At 47.2% G+C, this 20,754-nt stretch overlaps 1 long non-coding RNA gene across 2 annotated transcripts in view; it reads left to right on the forward strand.

Moving 5' to 3' along the window:
* The window catches only part of LOC119394259 (uncharacterized), a 257,770-nt gene that overhangs the window by 106,615 nt on the left and 130,401 nt on the right, over positions 1–20,754 (forward strand). For both annotated transcript variants that reach the window (XR_007416092.1, XR_007416091.1), the window contains exon 2: positions 2,695–2,855. This is a non-coding gene — a long non-coding RNA (uncharacterized LOC119394259). The remainder of the gene's footprint in view (positions 1–2,694; positions 2,856–20,754) is intronic.

Raw genomic sequence — 20,754 nt, forward strand, 5'->3', positions numbered from 1 at the left:
CACTTGGCGCTCTATGTTAGGTGATAGCCACAGGGATGTCTGCTCTGCTGTGTTCAGTTGCATAAATGAAACAAAAAGATTGCCGTGTTAGTCTACTTTTCTCTGTTCATAATCTTGATTTCAAATTTGTCATTATTTATCTTAGAAAGGCCAAACGATAGTCAGACCCCTTGCTCGTTAAGCAATTTCATTTATTCGATGTGTTATTTTTAATCTAAATTTCGAGATTTGTTTAGTTTCATAGGTCTTTACCTTAAGCGTCCTGCCGCCCGGTTCTTGGCCCATCCACCTTTGTAGGTGAGCACCATCAGGAAGAGGTCATCATCATCAGATGCCAAGAACAAGAAAACGCTGCCGACTGGCCATAATGGTCCGCTTATTGCCTGGAATGACCACTCGCGCTACAGGTCTAGTCGTTGCCATTACGCCCATACAATAAAGGACGGAACCTACGGGCGCACAAGGATGGTGTTCATTTGGCCACAAAATATTTGTATATCGTTGTTTCGCTTTGATTTAGACTTACTTTACGAGCTTATTGAAGCCCGAATAAACTGTCCAATCTATAAGAGCCAAATCCAAATTTTGCTGCTGAATAACGACGATATAGTGGGCTATATCGATTTCAGCCGCAATATAGATTGGATGTATTTTGGTGACATGAGCACACGGGCAAAAAATTGTGGGAGCAGGCCCGACCATATCGACAGTATCAAAAAACTCCCTTTTCCTCAGTTTCACTTAAAGTGGACTTGACCCTTTTAGGAAGAAAAAAACGACACATAAGATGGAACACCAAGACAGATATATTTATGATGATGATGATGATTAGAATGACAGACATGATAGAGACAGACAGAGAGACATGACATCCCTAACGGCTGTACAAGTTAGCATTCGGAAGTGAACGCTTCAGGTAAACTGACTGCGCAGAGCTATCGCCTTAGTATGCATCGGTGCTGAAAAATCAAACAGCCACCACTAGAACAGCAGAAAGAGCCTGAGAATATTTCCTTGAACATTTTGGAAAGGAGACAGCACTGTGTTCAACCTTACGGTCATGTGAAACTATCGCTCATTCAAAGAGGTATATATGTAGAACTTCCAGCCACGAACTGACTGCTTTACGTCCTGGAAAATTGCCGGTCGCGCATCAGTGGCAGAGGCAAAAGCAGAGCCATTTTTTTTTTTGTAATCAACTAGTATACAAGTCGATTCCCCTGATAATAACAATCGTGGGGTTCGCTCGAGATCACGTGTACGCATTGTCTTTCTTTTCGAATTCTTTGGGCTCTAACTCACAAAATTTCCATTAAGTGAAAAGCCAAAGTACCTGCAGGTGAATATTCCAGTGTTCTACGTCCAATATGTGACATGCACCAATTCACCAGGAAAAAATGGTTTGGTTCGAGAACTAATTTCTATCTAAAGTATATCAGCGTTAGTGTGAGATCCCATTTCTACCTGTCCTGGCATCCATCCATCCGTTCGCGTCCGACATGCCAGAAAGCAACATCCGCTGCAGCTTAGGCAGCTGTTCTGTCATTAGCGTAAACATTGCAGCAGCGTAAAAAATTGAAACGAAGAAGCGACATCCGACATCAAATCAGAATGCATGCGCAGAAACGAGCCTGACTTGTATCTGCACTAAGTGAATCCTTAGGTAACAGTTAATTAAATGCCTTCCAACTGACTGCGATGTGTAGTGTTGTGCTTACTTCCATCGTATGAAACGTGTAATCTCATGCAATATTCGTTTTCGACCACAACTTTATTATGCTGCAATCTTTTGGTGTATTTACTAGACACATCAAAGCTATGCCGTAATGAAAGAGCGAGTTCAAGCGGAAGCTCAGTGTGAAACGTCCATTCAGGGATGTCACAAGGCAAAACCGGCAACAGCGACAATTACAGGGATGCGCAGAGAGACTAAAGTCTGACATGTTCTGCGCATCTTGTGTCCAAGTAGCACAAAGACATTCTGGGGAATCGGTAGACAATTTGGCACAGTACAACCCAGTGGTGCGTACCGGGTGGCCTAGTCAAATAAAATGAAGCAATTGAAATATTCGTTCAATAACATTCGCTATATTATTTACCGATGGACGTGCTTTACAGATACTTATTATTTAAGGTTTTGTCAAGGTAACTATGATTTTTTGTTCTTACGGCAGAAAAGCAAGCGTTTCCTCAAACTACCCGGCGGTCAGCATACAACGGTTATATGAGCACGTTTGCAAGTATTTTCATTCGGTGCGCGTAGGTATAACCTTTATAAAATTGGGGAGGCGTAACAGGGACGTACACGTTAAACAAGAGCTGCAAGTAGGTGAAATTGCGCCTCAAAACAGTGATCTCATTATTAGGCACGCCGTAAAAAGACTCCCGAATACGTGTGACACCCCGGATATCTGTAACGTGCAACTATTTATTACTTGCACCCGCCGTTTTAGATGTAAAGCATTTCTTGGCAAACCAAAGGCATTTCACCATATCCATCGATCCATCCATCGAATCTCAGTTTCCTCAAAGAATCTCGATGGCCCTAAGTGCCACCGAGGACCGAACGTTTCTACGCATTCAACCAAATATTCATACACATCCCCACTGTATCAGTGTTTTACCTTTCGCCACAAATCCTGTAAATTGTTTCTACCTACTTTCGGAAATTTCCCAACCTCTGGCTTTTCGCAGGCGTTCGCAACCACCGATGCCACACTGAATATCGTACAGCGCCTTGTGCAACCTGGGTGAGCGCATAGAGAAAACAACTGTACTTCCAGAATAATTCTGACAGGGTGACGTGGTCCCCAACGTGTGGAAGGCAAGCCGCGTGGTCCCACTTCTAAAGAACGGTAAGCACATCTGACTCCTACTCATACGACCTTGAAACAGGCATTTAATTAAGGCGTTCGCCTTAATAGCCGTCACTGCTACAACTGTGTATCCTACAACCAGGGCCTTCTGGTTCAATAAACAAACTGTGCGCTGATAGCGCTCACTCGAGATACAAGTTACAATACCCTATCTCTATTTTGTCAATCACCAGATTCTTTTCTCTGCCAAGACTTACACATTTTTAAACACAATCGTTGACAATATCCCATCATGGACAGGTCACGTGAATTACACGGAAAAAGAAGCGCGAGACAGATCTTTACCACATCTTCAAATTTCGAGGTAAAAACTAGGAGAATGTCAGTACATGAAATGTTGGGATTGCGTAAGTATGCTCTTACGTCTCGTCTTTTGGGATACAGTCTGTCTACATTGACCAGCACTTGAAAGAAATTTTTCTGCAATACCGACTACTCAAACCCAGGCTCCTGAGAGTATTTCGTTTTTCAAAATATACTTCAAATGCCGGAGCTATTGCAATCACTCGGGAACCACAAGGAGAAGCGCAAATGGCGGTTGAGGCCCTCGTAGGGCACACTGTGCTTTTTGCAAAACCGAGCACCTCCAGCTATCTTAGAACACCTCATTCAGAGAGGCCGCAGTAATAACGTTGTTACTATCCCTATACACAAGTACACCGTCGATGGCTCCTTGGTGTGCGCGTGGTTGTATCAGGGGGAGATTACTCCGTATATTTCCCATAGGACGCCTTAATTCATGACGACAGCGCTGGCAGCGCCAAACGTCCCTTCAGTTACTATCCTGGCGGCTGGGATTCAGAGACTCGAACGGCAGAATGGCGGCGCACACGGTATACGTCGTCATGGCAACACTAACACCAGCCGCGCCTCCTCTCCTAGCTCCCTCGCGCGCGCCGGGTTTTTTTTTTCTATTTGTTTTGTTCGCATGCGCGGACTCCCTCTCCCTTTCTTTTATGACCTCCTCGTCCGCGTGCTGCGCCGTGCAGCGCGCCGGGTGCTTTTCTTTTTTTTTTTTGCATCCGCTGCACGTACTGCGCCGCGCGTTCGTTGCTCGTTTGAATGTGCGCAATTTGCAATCAGGCATTCTGCAAACACTGCAGTCGTGCAGCATGTGCCAGAACGCAAAAGAATGAATTGCACTCACAACAGAAAATATCTTTGGTCTCGTTTTATTGTCCTCGTTTCCGAAAATCAATATTTTCATCAAGTGTGGTGCGATACAGGCTCAGCAGATTAACAGAAGTTATCGACAGGAGATTAACATACACGTGTTCATGATCACTAAACAACACGAAAGTTCACGGCCAAGTTAAGAACTTAAAGAACAGTGGAATAAAAAACAGAACATAACACTAGGGCACATATTCAAAAAGACAATTTTTATACTGACAAAAGTGCAGAACAGCTTCTGATATATGCGCGCGATATTACACAAAATTATCATAACTAACAAAATTGAACATTCCTGGAATGCAAAAACAATGAAAGCAGTTGAAATACTTAAAATTGAAGAATAATGTAAATATCATTTTAAAGATGTCAAAATGAACTCCACATATAACACAACTAATATTGGCCGCACTTTATTGACTACATTTCCAAAAATGTTGATTTTCATATAACTGGTGATGATAAACGCGGAGAAAATGAACGACTGATATCGGATGATTCATGGCATCTCTTCTTGAAGTGCGCCGATTCTGCAATGCTTCAGGTTTTCTCTGGGCGCACCGATCAGCTGTGTTGAGTTCCGAAATACACCCTGAAGAAAAGGGCAAGTTTTAATCAGATAAAGAGCGCCGTCGACTCGTGCAAAAGTGAACTCGTTTGTTCGTCTCAGAGCAGCACAAGTTTTCTTACATCTACCTAATGTCTCACAAATGTGGTTATAGGCGATGGCGAGTAATTAACCGGAGACAAATGCAAAGCACACACTCAAGCACGCGGTTATGTGAGAGTTGTAAACCTGTAATTATAGTTACGTCGCATGGGCTTCATGTCCGCTGCTTGTTCGTATAACGATTTAAACGCAGCATCGTGCCCTTTTCAAATCAGTCATTTTTGAAAACATTAACTGAAGCCCCACTGCAGAGAACAGCTACTCGGTATGGACGTGAATTCAAATTGACACAATGAAGACCGCGACACAAAGGGCACGCTCACCTGTCGTTCTTTTGGGGGCCGGCACATTATTCCGGGACTTGTTCTGGAAGTATTCGAGCAACAAAGCACTATGCACGAACAGCGCGAGTCGTAAAACATCGCGTCGCACAAGCACACAGCGAGCGAGCACCATGAAACGGACGCGCGACGGCTAACACATGCCTTACCAGCGCCAGACACGAGACTTTCTAACGGATTTCAAAGTCGGCGGCGCCAGCAAGGCGGCGGAAAGCGCGCCTCCCGCAGGCAAGGGAGTTGATCCCACCAGAGAGGGGGTCGAAGAGAGTTGGGAGGAAAGAGACGGAATGCAGATTTTAACTCTGATCCCAGTCAATGGATGGCGCCTCAATTTGCCATACCGGTCACGTGGGTTTCTTTCACTAGCCTGGTTGTATCGGCATTTTAGGGGCGAAGCTCCTTAAGGCGGCAACCGTTCGTCCCTCGTAGTCGTAGTAGTGCGTAACCAGTCGTAAAGCTAGTACCAGATCTTGACCTCCAAGGTGGTGCCGGTAGGGGATTTTTCCTGTGCGTTGTTGAACAATAAAAAATTCGCAGCGTGCGCGTTAACTAAAAGCCGAATTCTGTCTCTCATTCCCCATTAGCAGCCATTGGCATGTTCCAGTAGGAAACGTTAGTAGAAGTGTAAGTGTTAGCTAAAAGCAGACTTCTTCTGTCTCTCATTCCCATTAGCAGCCATTGTTTACCTCCAAGGTAGTGCCTGGTGAGATTTCTCCTGTGCGTGATTAAACAATAAAAATTTCGTTCAAAACGCCGTTGATTGATGAAATAAACCAACGAAAGACGCCAGATGTTTCCTAAAAGCAACACGAAAGAACGCCAGATGTTTCTAAAGCAAAACGAAAAGACGCCAGCTGCTTATCGAAAGACGCCAGATGTTTTCTAAAACAATGGTTTTCTAAACAATGAAAATTCACAGCGTACATGTAAAATTAAAGTGAGCTGCAAGTCGTCATAACTCATCGAACCTTTAGTATAAACGCGCCCGATATCACGTCAGTGATGATGTACTGGGCAGAATTCATGGAAGATTCACGGTTTACCGATGAACCTCCGCAGCTTCGCCCACTCATCATCATTCACTCCGTGGATATGCTGTGATTTTTTGTGTATGTACGTAGAAATAAGCATGTTTCTAATGGATAGAACTTTTTTATAGTACATGTATGAAAAAATATGTTGTGCCTAATAAAATTTATCTTAAGTAATATCACTCATGCAGACTGTATTAGTTATCAGGGGATCAAGATCCCGTCAGTCTTTTTTAGTTTTTTGGTATTTGCTTCCTACAGGGAAATTTAGCATTTTCCCACGCATAAAAATTGTTCAATGTTCAATGTGCACCTCAGCGCAAAAGGAAACAGGTAAACATCCGGGCCATCCTCTTCTGCTCCCTGACGTAAATTCTCCATTCTACGCAACGTCATAGTTAACACGAGCAGCTATGTTACTTACGATATTAGGCATGTTTTTACCACTAAGCTCTTCAGGTCGGCACGGCATACTACACAGATGGCTGCACAGATGTTGTCCGCAGCGACGGTTTAAATGAAGCTGCACTATCGGCTCCAAGGCCGCCTGGTACACACGCCGCTCACAGGAACGGGTGCTCCGCGACAACTGTGTGACTTGCATCTCTCACTCACCTTGTCACAAACCCCCTGAAAGAGTTCAGTAATTATATTAGTCCTACCAAGTTTCGCATGTGTTTCTTTTAAGTCAACGCTCAATTGTGAGCCAGCTTCCCTTCCAAACTGCTCCCGTCGCAAAACAACTTGATTGTAACACCATCTTCTGGCAAATTGCATTTACGATTGGCCGTTCATTCTCCATAAGAACAACGAGCAACGACAAGCATCCGTGTATCGGTCATCGCTAAGCATGTTTGGTGCCACTTGGTATTCATGTACAGTCAATGAGGTGCTCCGCGAGATATTTTGAGGAGCTTGTAGAATGGACTGCCCTGGAAAGAAAAGAACATGGGACCTTAGCCTAATCACTCCAGTATGCACAAGGGCAGGAAAGCATTTTGCACTTCTGAAGACCACTTGATTGCATGGACACTTGTCAGTGAACATCCTTCCGCAAGTGTATTCTCACTGAGTACGTTTTACTTTATGTTTATTATCTTTTATCAAATGTTTCCCGTTAAGTGTAAGACAGCTGAACTGGTGCGTCATTGATCAACAGCTCTGCTTTTCCTTCATCTCTTTTGGGGGCGAAGCATCCTAGGCTCTCGGCTTGTCGGCGTGTCATGCCGTCGTCACGGTCCATCATAAACGGGTATGTGCCACAGAAATAGGGTAAATCTCACTACTCGCCACGGGTCCATACTATGCATATTATGTCTTAAAGGTATGTCGTTACTGCCTAAAACATTATACTTGGCTTAGCAGCGGTGTCAGAATCCCCCACGGAATTTACCAAGGCGCTCTAGTTTCTTATCTAAAAGCAGAGAGACAAACGTGGATCTACGGAAGGAGGGGACTGGGCTAGGCAAGCTGCTGCCTACGCAGCTTTTATCGGGTCTTCCCCACCACACCTTGTACATTCGGTGTACTTGTGGCAAATAAATAAACTGGAACTGAAAGTCATCTATTTGAAACACCACTTCTTGAACCATATCTGCAAAGTGATGGTGCTTTACTTGACACCGGTCCACTAAAAAAGAAGGAAGCAACAGTTGGCCCAACAAATAGTCGACGATGTTAGTGGACCTGAAACACCCTTCCGTACGCGCCGTAGGGAACTGATGCCGGGCATGTAGGGAAGAATAAGAAGAACAAGAAAAAGAAGCACCTTCCACAGCAGGCTCTTTCTGAAGCACAGTTAAACATCTCTAGAACGATGTTCTGAACGCAAAAAAAAAAAATTACTAAGCAAAAAAATTTAACGCAGTTTCACCCTAGGGGTGTCACGCCTGAAGGAAGTGCGGAGCAGGGCGGCCATCTTTGTTTCTCTTTCTTTCTACCTCTGTTTCTTTTTTTCTCACTTCTATGTATATTTGTTTTTTTTCTCTTTATTTCTATTTATTTCTTTCTCTAGCTATTTCTTTATATTTCTCGATCTTTATATCGTTTTTTTCCCAAATTTATCTCTCTCTCTCTCGATTTCTTGCTTCCTCTTTAATTCTATCTGTTTCTCTCTCTCTATATATTTCTTTCTTTCTCTAACTTTTTCTTTCTGTCTTTCTTCCCTTCCTTTTTTGCGCCAAGAATTTCTCTCTCTCTCTCTCTCTCTCTCTCTCTTTCTTTCTTTCTTTCTTTTTTTCTTTCTTTTTTTCTTTCTTTCTTTCTCTCTTTCTCTCTACACTCGATATCTCACCTATCAGAGTTATTCCATCCCGCGGCAAAGAAATCAACGCACTTGTTTTGGGAGCGAAGTAGAATATGAAAAAGGGGACTGACAGCAAGAAGAGGACGAAAAAAGCGCGTACCGATTCATGATTATGATCATTTCTGTTAGCACTAGACGGCGCAACGAAAAGCTTTAAGAGCTCCGCTTTTAATATGTCGACCACGACTAAGAAGCTATTCAGAACTGCTGAACTAAGCAGTAATTGTGTGCCTCATGAAATGTCGCTTGGTTGAGAAATATTTAGAAAAATCATTAAAGACGCTGATTAAGGTGAAGAACATGTTCAAAACATAATTTCTCAGTCCACACACGACGTCCTTCATTAGAGGTAATCCTTGTTTGCGGAAAAGACTCTCCGGGTGTGGAGTCCGAAACACCTTTTTTTCATTACGTTCTTCAATTTCGCTAGGGTTTCCTTTTTCTTTCGTTCTTGTTTATCTTCATAGCACAAACTGCCACACGCTCTATCGGCACGACGTATGCCATGGGGCGACCACCACCAGAAGTGCTGCCGTCCTCTGGCCTTTTGTAGCGAGCTATCGACATCCGTCCCACCACGGTCCTAGCTGGGCGTCCTTCGCCTGTCAACCGCGGGCGCCTTCTCGTCGTGACTGACGGCAGGCGTACCCCTCGTCTCCGCAAAGCTCAAGAAAAGAAGTCGGAGTGCGAGAGAGGGGAGACGACTTGAGAGAGAGAGCAAAGTGGATACACAGGAAAGGGACGGCGGCCAGCCAAGCTATAGCCTGCAGCCACCGCCATCGCAGACGCCATGGTTACGACAGGCTATTCGGCGAGGCTGGATAAATGCCCGCAACGAGAAATGGGGAAGGGTTGTGGAAATGGATGAGCGGACTGATTTGAAGAAGCGGGCGTGACAGGCATCGGATATCCACGTACACTGCCTGTCGCGAGATCTGTTTCACTCAATTTCTCTTTCTACCATTCAGTCGACCAAGTGTCCAGCGCGATAGCGGTAATGGCTGCGCTCAAATGTGTGTTTGCGAAAGGGGTAATTATTCGCGGATCAAAGAGGCGACGGCTTAAACTGTCTGAAAAAGCATTAGACTAAAGAATAATAGGTTGCTAGACACTATGCGCTCTTGCGGCAAATAAGAGCCACACGAAATGACCGCAGTAAAATGAACATTAAACTCAGTGGCATTACTCTTTCGACATTTTGACCATTTGGAGTTACTTAGCACACACAAAAATAAGTACAGTGGCGGACAAAATATTACAGACCACGGAAGCGCATGGTAGACAGCACCGAGGCGCCCTCTCACGGCTGCTTGCTAAGGTCTAGAGCGCGCTCTGCGCTCGCGCATCCTTGTTTACCTGCCGGCCTGCTCGTTCGTTCGCTTCAAGTGCGCGCGCGCCGGAAAGCCAGAGAAATCGCAAGGTGCCACTTTTGCAGTCGTCGCGGAAGCACCGAGCGATGATATCGTGACGAAAATACGCAACTTGTACTGGCACTGCTCGGTGCGCGCCGCACTCTGCGCTTGGTTCCCAGACGCTCCGAAGCGTGGAAAATACGCTTTGCGACAGTTTGTCTCAAATCGACATGTGTGATAAGATTACCCAGCAGCTTCCATTCGCGGAACTCATGCATGCTGAAATTTTTTTTTTTTGTGGTGCTCGGTGCAACTACCCTGCCCCCGTTCATATGGGCTATGAAAGAAAAAAAACTTGGCATCGACCGGTTTGTAGCACAAGCCTACGAGAAAAACCCACATGGGTTAAAAAAATGAAGAAGAAAAATCTTGAAAGCCAACGAAAAATTTGCCTAGAGCAGGACGTAGTTTTCGCCAAGTATAAAAGTTTTCTTTTAGGCAAATCGCCAGGGGCTTCCCCGGCGACTGCAGAAGCGGCACCTTGCGATTTCTCTGGCCTTCCGGCGAGCGCACTTGCAGCGAGCGAACGAGCAGACCGGCAGGTAAACAAGGACGCGCGTGCGCGGTGCGCGCTCTGGAGCTTTGCAAGCAGCCGTGAGGAGGCGCCTCGGAGCTGTCTGCCACGCGCTCCCGTGGTCTGTAAAATTTTGACCGCCACTGTACATGGGTGCCATTGCCTTCCGCTCAATCGAAATTTCATCATCGTGTACGGGATTCAAACCGGCCCCCTCGTGATCAGCCTCACAAAGCCACAAACTCGAAGCTACCACAGTGACTCATTGCCATACTCGAACAAGCTTCGTTGCCCTCCTGAGTCGAATAACTGGCGCTGCCAATTATGCTAAAACGCAATTACAGCCTAGCAAAGAGCTGAACAAGTGTAAAATACCTCACTCTAGTAGCGAAAGGAAAGAAAAACGAAAGTCGTGATCCGATAGCAAACTGTATAATTGAAACTAAACCTAGTGACTCCCACAGGGCCCAACGCTTAAGCTATTCCTTTCCGTCACAGACAGTAGTACGCAAATGCATTGATATCAGTAAAATTTACACGAGCAATACATACCCTTGTCATATACAAGGTGGTACACACGCTATCAGATTACAACTCACGCCGCAGTGTACTTCAGTTCATTATGATAAGCTGTGACGTTAAATTTGGAACCTCGTGCCACGATTTCAAAATATTGGGACTCGGAAAAGCGTTAACTCTAAGGAGAAGGCTGTGTCCACCTTCGTATTGTGAAAATGTGCGTACTTAAAGTACTATATCGACCACTAGAGTGCACGCTAGTCGCTCGGCTACAGAAACAGGCTGCTTCTCCATTAATCGTGACCATAGGTCGCCGAAATCACTCATGAATCGACTCACCAGACTCGCTCAGACTCAGCTAAGGCCTGAGTCTGGGAGTCCGGGGGAGTAGTATTTGGTTAGTTTTAGTCAGAGCGAGTCCGGTTGACAAATATCTCAGGTAGTTTGAGTGCGATGAGTCTGGTGAAAGAAAATTTCGATGAGTCTCAGTCCGAGTGAGACCTAAGCGCAATGTATATAAATTTTTAGTGAGTCTGAGTGAACTTCACATTTCTTGCCGACTATGTCTCTGTGTGTTTAACTATCAGCACTACTATCAGCCTTATGACGGCTCACAATTACACTCATGCCTACTCACACATACTTCAACGCACTAACTGTTCATACGCCACCTTGATATTTATTCATCAGAGCCGTGAGTTATTACGGAAGAGAAGGGGTGGGGGTGGGTGACTTGACCTAATCCCGCAGTATTTCACGCGAACTTCTTGAGAAAAATATCTCGTGTGAGTCCCGTGTTTCATAAAAACTTCCTTACTGGATCGCAACCACTGATAAATCCTATTTGAGGGCACGAGACAAAAAGATGTTATGCATAGCGTAAATCATGTAAGAGAGGGTCGTTAAGAGCATTGGCACCACGATGGAAAAGGTAAGTATACGCTAACGCACCCATAAGTCCACACCCAGACTCATAATAATTTAGTTATTCTGACTCCGAGTGAGCCCTAAGCGCGAAATATACTTCCTGAGTGAGTCTGAGTGAGGTCCACATTTTTTTGCCAACCAATGATCGTTACACGACTGCTCCATACTGAGTAATGCCTCCCGCAACTGTAATGGTTGAAAGCCTACCCCTGACGACGTTAACTCTTATTCATTCCTCGCGTTAAGCATCAGCAACAACAAGGCCGGTGGACGTCGAGCAGGGGAGAATTGATACATGCTGGCACAGACCAAAGCAAGAAAGAAAGCTGCTAGTTTGCATCTCATGCGTGCGGCACAGACCGTGTAGTCACGGCTTTACTAGCAGCAAGCTCGCAGCTCGGCGCCTGCAGCAACGGAGATACGCGATCCCCTGGCAGGCGCGAGGTGGCGAATGCGTCGAGGATGGGTCTTTGCGGAACGGCTGAGCAGCCGGTTATTAATTGTCACGTGTCTTCTTTACTACTTCTGATTTTCCTCTTCTCTCCATCGCCACCCTTCTCGCGACCTCCCGCTGACTGCGATTCTGTTTCGCGAAATCCATGCAGCGTAGCCAGAGGCATACGAGCATCACTGCGAAGATAAATTGCGGAATGTAGAGAGGGGTGAACCAGGAACAACCGTGTCCGCTTTCGGCGACAACGTGCTTCACGTCGAGGAGTGTACCTGGTGCATTGAAACTAACCTAGTTAGAACCGCCTATTTCTTCGGAGGTCGCGAGGCAGAGCCCGGTTGCCGTATTCCCCACGCACTTGAGGAAACGCAGCATGCTGTACTAGAAGCGTGAATATAAAATAGGACATTTTGCCTCTCGTAAACCTCGACAAAATGTTGGAACGGTAAAGCTAAAGACAGGAAAACTACAAGGCGAAGCAGTACTAAGAAAGAAAGAAAGAAAGAAAGAAAGAAAGAAAGAAAGAAAGAAAGAAAGAAAGAAAGAAAGAAAGAAAGAAAGAAAGAAAGAAAGAAAGAAAGAAAGAAAGAAAGATAAATGCTCCCTCCCCACTCACAAGCGAAATTTCTTCAATGGGCAGGATTTCACATGAGGCAACAGCACAAGCTTGCCATAAAAGCAGTTACGTACTGCTGCTTGTGTTTTCTTTGAATAAACCTCTGAGAGAGAGGAGATACACTTTGGGCGCGCAACAGAACTCCTTTATCTGGAGAGTCGACGTCTATCGCTGGCATGCTGGGTTGTTAAGCTCTAACCGCAGCAAGGCACTCTCACATACGAACCCAAGTTTATCCCGTTTAATGGATTGTTCCGTCAAAAAGCAATGCGTCTCTAGCGACATGTCAATTCTCGATGTTGCAGAATTTAACCATCAGATTAGAACATCGACAAACGTTAGATCATTTCTCCTAACCGCTTGTATACTCAAAGAACGCTTAGATTTAGGAACTTTTCTTAAAGCCATTCTATGTAGAGCAGTCCTAAATAAGTCCTACAGGCAATATAGCATTGAATCACAGAGTACTTCGTGCATTATTATTGAGTGTCATAATTACCTACTAGTGAATTGTTTTATGAGCTATCCACAACGCTCTTCTGTCGAAAGCGGTTGAGTTTAATAACTCAGTAGGTAATGTGTATCTACCTTGCCGAGTTGCCCAGACAATAAAGTTACATTCAGAGTGCTAGAAACTTGACCTTGCACATGTGCTGATGATTATATTACGGTGCCAAAATCAACACACGGCGTATCAATCAGCACAGTACCTAATTCCATAAGTCGGGCATTGTGAGCGCGAAGGAACTCTATTCACATTTGGTCCCCAATACTTGGTGTTGCTTTTGTCTACTTTAGTGAACGCTGCACGGTATTGTTCCTGAGACAGCAGCGCTCTCTGACGACCGCTGACGGTGGCAAGTCGGAGATGGCAGCGTGCGACGGTGGCTGAGAAGTGGCGGCGCCGCTGAAAAAATTATGCCTGTGTGCTCCCCCTACCCACCCCCTCCTCACTGCTTGCGACACGTTCTCTATGTTGCCTGTCATCGCTCATCCTTTGCATGTGGTAAACAGAGGCGTACAGCATGCGTCTGGAAGCAATAAACGCCCCGTCACTATACTGTATAAGAACACAGCGCTCGAGGCCATGTGACTAGATAACAAGAAAAGAAAATTCGCTATCGACGCAACAGCCGTTGCCTGTTGCCAAACGCGAAATCTTGCAGTTGCAGCCGTCGCTCATCGCACGCTGCATTCCGGCGTCACTCCGCTTCCATTTGAATTAGCAGCGATTGTCCCTACGTCACACCGACACACGCTCTGTACGTATAATCCATATGCAAAAGTGCGTAGTGCTCTGTTGACGGCGCTGCTTCGGTTCCTGGTTCACTACAGTACACGAAAAATGCCAATGCGCGCGGAGGTGTGACAGGCAACGCGGCTGTAACAAGGATGCTTCAACTTACCCTGTGTCGGTGCTTTTTGTACATTGCATGAGTTTTGTGAACCACAATTAATTGGACGTTAAACCCCAACAACTATTAGTCCAGAAAAGGGTGGACCTTGACCATTTCCCTGGTACGGTAGATCAAGTTGCGGTGCAAGTTTCAAAGGTGGGCTTCCCAATTAACTGAGCCCACTGCCTTATTCTTCGCCTTGTTACAAGCCGCCGCAATCGCTGCAAGCTACCATGTGATAAGCAAGACCAACATTTTTAGATTAATATAAAACAGTTGGCAAGGCAAAACAGGTTAATCGTAAACTCCACTGGAAACATTCTTTAGGTCCGCCAATGCGGCCCAACTAAAACACTGAACAGTTCTTCATTATCACAGACTCAGTAAATTGGATATAGAACAGCAGTGATGCTACTCCTTTCCGATGAAACAAAATGAATTTCCTGAAACAGGAAGAGCGTTTGATCGGTCCATGAAACGTTTGCTGGTTCCTGCCCGTATATGCGTCGTCGATTATGTACATTTCAAGCCAGGTAGAGCAGAATAAAATAATAGCAGAGTGTTCTAACGTTAAGAGCTCCGACTAAGCGGTAGCTTTCGCTGCAATGGTGCAGCGCGAATGCGAAAGCGTTGCACAGGCGGCGTGCACCGCAGAGAGCCTGCAGTGCGTGTCCTGAGACACGGGAGACAATCTCCACAGCAGACGCGCTGGACAGATTTCATAATATAAATAATTGATTGCTGTGTAGAAGTAAAATTTTGCCTGAGTTGATGGTTTCCCAGTGTGCAGCCTACAGTGACCACCATCGAAAGTGGGGCGGGGGGGGGGGAGGGGGTTCCGCCCTCCTAACTTTTCTCAGTGTGTGTGGGGGGGGGGGGGGTTGGCTTGCGCGCCCCTTGCCCCCCCTCCCCTCCGATAGATAGGCCTACGCTCACAGGGTCCCTTATGAATCCGCCTCAGTCGACTCGAAGGCGAAAACGACCTTCATCGTCTTTTAAGTGTGGAGCACTCTAGGAGCTCGGGCTGCCGTATGCTGTCATCGTAAGCTGTCGTCGTCCTGTCGTGTCGCTTGGCGTAACGCAGGCAAAACCATGTCTATCATAGCCATCTATAACATTGCCATGTATAACAAGGGGGTGGCAAACCCAGGTAGCACACATGGTCTACAAGACGTCCATTTTAGGGATAAATGGGATAAAATGGATTCTAAACCGATTTCGACGTTTTAAGAACGTCACAGAAAATACCGGATTATATCTCTCGTTTGTGAAGTTTAGAAGGCGCATTTTATAGGAAGTTTTCTCGCCGAGCACGTTTTCTCGCTCTCGCCATTTGGTCCATGCATGCACGGGCATGCACTAACCGCCGTGAATTGAAATATGAACTGGAGCCTGCGCACGCCATCTCTCATTGCGATAAAGAAAGTAACGCACGAAAGGATAAAGGCGTGTGGTGTCGACATTGCATCAGCAATCATGAAGACTTCAAAGTTCGTTAACCAGTGACCTTTACGTAATTTACTCGCAGCGATAACCGTCCAACTTCGTCACGAAGGTCTCAGCGCTGACTTTGTATCCATCCGCGCGGCTATTGCTTCTGCAATGTCAGCTAAGCTCGTCAATTTCGCATGTGCGGTCGCGCTCGCCGGTCATGCCCTATTTTGCTTTGTTTTGTGCGTGTGTCGTGATTCATGGAGGCTATGAAGGCAGCTGTGAAGAGACTAAACTCCGTTGCGTGATCAGCAATGTAGTGCCGGGGAGAGATTCCCCTTGTGCGTTGTTGAACAACAAACATACGCAGCGTGCACGTTAACTAAAAGCGCACTGCGGGTCTCTGTGTCTAATCTTTGTTCTGTATCTCATTGCCCATTAGCAGTGATTTTTGCTGTGGGTAACACCGGCACACACTGCATGCTTCGCCCATGGACATGTTTCACGTTAGTGAAGCTAATTTTATTTAATGAGGAGTCCCGGCCCCTCGCCACACCGAACTCACGGAAAGATGCAGTAGCAAGAGCGTTAAGTGATGAAGTCTTGTGGGGACGACATCACGTATATGATCTTTTGCATCACTAGTGTTGACGTCAAGTTTAATTTTCGCGTTTGATGAGGCACCTAAGGTCTTCGTCTCAATAAATGATTTAATGAATAACGAATTAGGAATATTGTAACGGCATACTACGTAGGAAGATTCAACAATCTGAATAAATTTCGTAACTTCCGCTCCACATTACGTTGGCTGTGCATTGCTTAATTTCCTTCTTCCTTTTCGAATGTAGTGATGGACGAGTGAAATGTGGACCATTTACACTAAGTGAAATCATTAGTTTGTTCTTGTTAAACCTCTAGTACAAATAGTGTAAGCATGATGCCGGCTTGCACACGTAATTCGAGGCCTAAACATCCTTAGCATCCAAATATTTAGCGACCCGAGTTTATCCTTTCCGGCTGTCACTCGTAAACCTGATCTACTTTGTAATTTTGTGGTCACATTGACTATGTCCGTGACTATACAGCAGCTGTGTTCTCTTACACCATGACTGATTACCAGGGCTTAAATTCTCCCTTCATGGAAGGGAGGGCCCACATAGGGCGGTGACTTATTATATATATATATATATATATATATATATATATATATATATATATATATATATATATATATATATATATTGTAATGACGAAGAAAGACACCGGGCTTCGGGCGCGCGGGGATCTGATCGAAGTAGAGAAAGAAGAGGCAGAATAGAACAGCCGGCCCAGGAACGGGTGCTGTCTCTGTGTCTGAATTCCTTACAATGGCGCAGCCGACACAATATATATGTATATATATATTATATATATATATATATATATATATATATATATATTGTCAAGACGTTTATTAACGGGCACTCAGCGACGGCGCACGGCAGCGACAGTCAAAGCGGGGCCGACTCTCTGCACGAGGGGCGTGCTCTCAGAGAAGAGAACGACCCACTGGAAGGCGCTCGACAGGACGACCCATTACTGAGTAGGAATGCTTCGCTACAATTTCCCCGGCTACGAAAAGGGAGCCGCCTGGCGACCTAGCAACTTGTCACTATGAGCGGGTCATGGTAGGGCTTCAGGCGCGCCACGTTGACAATGTCGCGCCCTCGTCGGCGCATGTCCAAAGATGGGTCGATGGGTTCGATGAGGTAGTTCACCGGGGATGTGCGTTCGACGACACGGTAGGGGCCTTCGTATTTGGGCAGTAGTTTGGAAGAGAGGCCAGGTGCAGTGGTAGGGACCGAGAGCCATACGAGCGCTCCAGGAAGGAACGTGGACGCAGAACTGGTGGTGTCACCGCGAATACTTTTCTGCCGCTCTTGGCTATTCGTAGTAAAGGTCTTGGAGAGCTCGCGACACTCCTCAGCAAGTCTGGCTGTGGCAGAAATAGGCGCACATTCAGATCGAACCGGCTTGTAGGGAAGGATTGTGTCAATGGTGTGCGACGGGTGCCTGCCATACAATAAGAAAAATGGTGAGAAACCAGTAGTGCTCTGAGGAGCGGTATTGTAGGCGTACGTGACGAAGGGCAGAATGACATCCCAATTCGTGTGGTCGGCGGCGACGTACATCGAGAGCATGTCGCCTAGCGTGTGGTTGAAGCGTTCGGTGAGGCCATTCGTCTGCGGGTGGTAAGCAGTAGTTTTGCGGTGAACAACGTTGCACTCTTTGAGAATGGCTTCGACTACTTCCGACAAGAAGACACGGCCTCGATCACTGAGCAGCTCATGGGGTGGACCGTGACGCAGCATGAATCGGTGGAGCAGGAAGGAGGCCACATCGCTCGCTGTAGCCGCAGGGAGGGCAGCAGTTTCAGCGTATCGCGTGAGGTGGTCTACAGCGACGATGGCCCAGCGGTTACCAGCGGACGTCAGGGGAAGTGGCCCATATAAATCGATGCCAACGCGCCCAAACGGTCGGTCAGGGCAAGGTAGAGGTTGCAGACCTGCTGGCGACAGGGGCGTTGAAGTTTTGCGGCGCTGACAATCGATGCAGGAGCGAACGAACTTCTCCACGTAGCGGTACATCCCTCGCCAAAAGTAACGTTGGCGAATGCGGTGGTAAGTTTTCGATACCCCAGGGTGGGCACACTGCGGATCAGAGTGGAACGACTCGCATATGTCATAACGCAGACTGCGGGGTATTACTAGTAGCCACTGGCGGCCGTCGCCGTTGTAATTGCGTCGGTGGAGCAGGTCGTCGCGAACGGCGAAATGTAGGGCTTGACGACGCAACAAGCGAGTGGATGGTGTGGCCGATGGATCAGTCAGCAAGTCTATCAATGAGGCAATCCATTGATCCTTGCGCTGCTCGGTAGCGATGGTGTGAATATCGATGGAAGAAACGACAAAGTGAGACGCTGAGTTGTGGGCATTGTCGTCAGGCAAGGGAGAGCGCGACAGGGCGTCGGCGTCAGCATGCTGACGTCCGTTGCGGTACAGCACGCGGATGTCGTAGTCTTGCAGGCGAAGTGCCCAACGGGCAAGACGGCCTGAGGGATCCTTCAATGACGACAACCAGCACAGGGCATGATGGTCGGTCACGACATCAAATGGGCGACCATACAAATAAGGTCGGAACTTTGTAAGGGCCCAAATGATTGCCAGGCATTCTTTCTCCGTGACGGTGTAGTTGGTCTCGGCTTTAGTAAGCGTACGACTTGCATATGCGACAACATATTCCGGGAACCCAGGTTTGCGCTGCGCAAGGACAGCACCGAGGCCAACACCGCTGGCGTCCGTGTGTACCTCTGTAGGGGCCGTAGGGTCGTAGTGGCGTAGAATGGGAGGAGACGTCAACAAACGACGGAGCTTTGCGAAAGCGTCGTCGCACTCTGACGACCACGAATTGAGGGGCCCGTTACTTCCAAGGAGCTTCGTCAGCGGAGATATGATAGTCGCGAAGTTTCGGATAAAGCGCCGAAAGTAGGAGCATAGTCCTACGAAACTGCGCAGTTCTTTGACGGACGTATGTTTGGGGAACTCTGTCACGGCCCGAAGCTTGACTGGATCTGGGAGGATGCCGTCCTTGGACACCACGTATCCTAGTATCGTCAGCTGCCGTGCTGCAAATCGGCACTTCTTGAGATTCAGTTGTAGCCCGGCGTCGCTCAAGCGCGTCAAAACCTGCCGCAGGCGTTGAAGGTGTGTTGAGAAGTCCGGGGCGAAAACGACGACGTCGTCGAGGTAGCATAGGCACGTGTGCCATTTCAAGTTGCGCAGAACGGTATCCATCATGCGCTCAAAGGTCGCAGGTGCATTGCACAGCCCAAACGGCATGACGTTGAATTCGTACAAGCCGTCGGGTGTGACAAACGCTGTCTTCGATCGAGCGTCATCAGCCATGGGGACTTGCCAGTACCCTGAGCGCAAATCGAGCGATGAAAAGAACTCTGCTCCTTGCAGGCTGTCAATGGCATCGTCTATTCGAGGTAGGGGATAGACGTCCTTACGGGTGATCTTATTGAGTCGTCGGTAGTCCACACAGAACCGCACAGAGCCGTCCTTCTTCGCAACGAGAACGACAGGAGACGCCCACGGGCTGTTTGAGGGTCGAATAACATCGCGGCGAAGCATGTCTTCGACTTGCTCGGTAATTACACGACGCTCTGTTGGCGACACGCGATATGGACGTTGCCGAAGTGGTGGTTGGGCGCCAGTGTCGATGCGATGCGTGACAGCAGACGTGCGGCCGAGAGAAGTTTGCGCTACATCGAACGAAGAACGAAATTCTTCCAACAGGCATAGAAGCTGGGAACGCTCGACCGACGTAAGGTGTTCAGCAATCGAGGAACCAAATAAATCAGCGGGTGACGAATCAGATGTGGAAACAGCACTGAGCGAATAGGAGTTGGCGCAGTGCGTGTCACCCGGTGCGTCCATAACTTGTGCGTCTTCGAGGGCTTCAGCTCTGCCGAGACATTCCCCTCGCACCAACCTAACAATGTACGGGGATGGGTTCGTAACAAAAATGTCGGTGTCGCCCTGAATGACTTGCACGGTCGCAAATGGCACCAACAAGCCTTTTCTAGTGAAGACGCGGTCATATGGAGAGAGGAGTGCAACGGCGTCGGCGAGACCGGTGCAGCAGACTGACACAGCCGTTGACGAGTTTGCAGGAAGTGTGGTGTCGTCTTTGACGAGTACCTTGGTCGCAGCCGGTGGACTGTCCGCCGACGTCAAATCTGAGAATGGTGAGAGCTCTACTTCGGCTGGTGCGCAACGAATTACGGCGGCGTGACGGGCGAGAAAATCCCATCCGAGGATGACGTCGTGAGAGCATGAGGAAATTATGATGAATTCGACGGCGTAAAGAGCGTCCTGAATCACGACACGGGCTGTGCACACCGCTGTCGGGTGAATACTGTGAGCGCTGGCTGTACGGAGGGAGAGTCCGGAAAGTGGCGTCGTCACTTTTCGTAGTAGTCGGTTAAATTTAGCGTCCATAACGGAAACGGCAGCTCCAGTGTCTACAAGGGCCGATGTGCGCACA

This window comes from Rhipicephalus sanguineus, chromosome 5, assembly GCF_013339695.2.
Source record: "Rhipicephalus sanguineus isolate Rsan-2018 chromosome 5, BIME_Rsan_1.4, whole genome shotgun sequence".
NCBI classification, from domain to species: Eukaryota; Metazoa; Arthropoda; class Arachnida; order Ixodida; family Ixodidae; genus Rhipicephalus; species Rhipicephalus sanguineus.